Genomic DNA, 3336 nt, shown 5'->3' with positions numbered 1-3336 from the left:
ACCTGGTTTCTGAGAGACGGTTGCTTATCTAATTGGTGCAACCTGAGGTGGTTTCAGTGTAATCTGACTTAAGCAACTGTTGGCTCCCGGCATCTCCTCCCTTTCCATTAAAAGAAGTTGAGGAACCTGAAAGTTGATAATTATTGACTCATAGAAGAATAGTGGGCATTAACCAGGGAGGGGAAGCATAGGCCTGATCCTCCTAGACATTTTTGTGTGTCCTTTTTGAGGAGGGGAGAAATTTAGGCTGCCTCTTCCATCCAGAGGCGCTGTTGGACACTAACCTCCATGCAAACAGGCTTACTTCTCAGGGAACTCAGAGACAGAATATATGGTCTTTCCCCTGCAGTCCTTTGCCTTGCACCTCATACCAGTACCCCTGTCTGTCTAGTGCAGACATACTTGGCTCTGAGTACCATGTAGCTCCCTCAGGAGGGGTTCTTCTGCAGGTTCCTCTAGACCTCGATCAAGCAGATCCAGTCGGTGATAATGGACTTGTAAGGGTTTTGATGCCAGGGAGTCAATTTGTTGTCGAATAAAGTGGGTAATTCTGCCCATAATGAAAGGCCCAAAGCTTACAAGAAGTAAGAGGCTAACTAAGGGACCCAACAACAGGAGTAAATAGGGCAGCATCCCACTCCAAGCACTCCAAATAGGGTTTTCAAAAAGTTCCTTGCGCCATCTCTCCTCTTGATGTTTCCGAATGCGATCACAAACAATTCCTCCTCTTGATGTTTCCGAATGCAATCACAAACAATTCCAGACATTAACATAGAAACAGCAATGTTCCTGTAGGGCCAAACAAATTCCTCCCTTGTCTGCAGTGAGCAAGTCTAACCCTTGCCTATTCTGAACCACTACTTCTGCTAGGGAGTCTATCTGATCTTGTAGATCCTTAAGGTCTATTATGATTTTAAAATATTTGGCGGGGATGGCTACGGGGGAGGGAAGCCCAGGTTGTAGGGCTCCCATGGGCACCATGGTTTTATTAATTCCTCTGAGGTCTTGTAAGAGCCTCCATTTGTTAGATTTTTTATGGATGACAAAGATAGGGGTGTTCCATGGGGAGTTAGTGGGCTCAAGACGCCCTGCAGCAAGTTGCTCCTGTACTAGCTCTGGAGCCGCAGACAGTTTCTTGGAAGTGAGAGGCCATTGATCAACCCACACTGGGGAATCTGACTTCCATGTTATTTTATCCGCAAGGGGTACAGGTATGTCAATAGCCACTAGGATAAATTTTTCATGCCTAAACCAGACCTATCAAGCTTTTCAGTGACAGCTATAGGATTCCTAATTCCTTGGTAGTGCTTACCCAGCCCCTGACCGGGAATGTATCCTTGCTTTAGCATTTGACTTGTAACAATTTCATTAGGGCTGCACATAGTAATATTCATTTGGGACAGAATATCTCTTCCCCAGAGGTTGATAGGTAATTCTGGGATAACAAATGGTTGGACAGTGCCAGAATTGCCTTCCTCGTCTGACCACTTAAGGACTCTGGTACTTAATTGGGGATTATTAGTTTGGCCAATACCTTTTAAATGAGTAGTGGAGGAAGTAAGGGGCCAGGAACTGGGCCAGTATTTTTTTGAAAGGATGGTAGCGTCTGCTCCCGTGTCGACCAAGCCTTCGAAAGGCTTTCCATCTAATTTTAATTTTAGGAGCGGCTTTTCTAATGAGACTTGCTGGACCCAATAAGCGTCAGAGGAGCCAGGACCCTTGGCTAGTCTGGAATGTTTGTAAAATTTATTGTTTGTAGCATGTAAAGGGAATAGGAGGAGTTGGGCAATACGAACTCCTTTAGGTATAGTCATGGGTCCTGAAGTGGCAGAGGCTAGTATTTTAATTTCCCCTGTGTAATCATTGTCTACAACACCAGGAGAGATATGTATGCCCTTAAGCGTAGAGCTAGCATGCCCAAGAACAAGGCCGAATGTTTTTGGAGGTAGTGGTCCAAAAACCCCGGTGGTCAGTATTTGAGTTCCCATATCAGGAGTTAATATTGTGCTGGTGGAGGTACAGAGGTCCAATCCTGCACTGCCTGCAGTGGCTCATTGGAGGGCACTGAGATCTGTGGAGAGGGGATAGTTGATTTCTGGGGGACAAACCTGACAGCCCCAAGGGTTTGCCTCTGATTTGGGGCCAGGGGCTGGCCCCTCTGGAAGTTTCCCTGTTTTGGAGGCAGGTTATTGCCTTGGGCATCTGTTTTGGAATGGCATTCGGAAGCCCAGTGTCTTCCTCTTTTGCATTGAGGACAAAGACTGGTAGGGGGTGGACATTCAGCTTTTGGCGCAGTGCAATCTCTTGAAAAGTGTCCAGGTTGTTTACAGTTAAAGCAAGTTTTGGAGTGGCCATCTTTTGTGAAATCTTTAAGGGCTGCCCCACTGGCTAATCCTATAGTGTGTGAGGATCCGATACCTGCACACAACCTTATATAATCAGTGATATTTGCACCTGAGCGGTGGGGCCGAATTGCGGCTTGACAGGGGGGATTAGCATTTTCATACGCCAAATGTTTTATGAAGGCACTTTCGGTTTCTCCTTCCCCGACGAGCCTCTCCGCCGCCTCAGTGAGGCGGCTGACAAAATTATTATAAGGCTCATCGGGTCCCTGTCAGAACTTAGCTAAGGAAGTGGTGGCAGAACCCTTAGGGGGAAGCCTTCTCCAAGCCTTAAGTCCTGCATTTTGAATTTGAGCCAAGAGTCCTGGAGGGAACTGGGCTTGTTTTTCATTGGTATCATAGGGATGAAGTCCCAGGAGCTTGTCTTTTGTCCACCCCCTGGAAGACTCGTTTTCAATATTACGCTGTGCTGTTTCCCTGCAATTTTCAGTAAAATCAGTTTTCCACAGAACGAAATCTCCCCCAGATAGGGTGGCCCGGTGGCCCAGGCCAAGAACTGCCAATCATTAGGTGTGAGCCAACGGTCACTCAAGTTTTCTATGAGGGAGATAGTGAAAGGGGCTATTGGTCCATAGTTGGCTACAGCTGTTTTTAATTCTTTCAAATGTTTAAGGCTAAGACATCTATACTTTTGCCCAAATGATTCATTTAGCTTAAGGCATTTTTTATTTTTATTATTATCATCTTCTGTGTCTGAGTCGCTATCCCCTGAAAGCTCATTCTCTTGGTCAGACTCGTCTTTATGCAAGGCAGAGCCCTCTTCGTCTTGTGGGAAGATATCTTTAGCCTTGGTTGTCTGTAGGGCTTTACTCCGAGTGACGGGAAAAGCATGGAGGGTCCTCTTATATTTGGAGCCATCTTTATTAGGAGCCCTTTTTGGGATGGCCTCTAGGGAAGCACTAGATAATTCCAAATCAAGGGCTGTGAGCTCCTT

The sequence above is a fragment of the Nannospalax galili genome, unplaced genomic scaffold (genome assembly GCF_000622305.1).
Source record: "Nannospalax galili isolate Female #2095 unplaced genomic scaffold, S.galili_v1.0 scaffold710, whole genome shotgun sequence".
Classification (NCBI taxonomy): domain Eukaryota; kingdom Metazoa; phylum Chordata; class Mammalia; order Rodentia; family Spalacidae; genus Nannospalax; species Nannospalax galili.
This window is presented reverse-complemented; position numbering follows the sequence as displayed.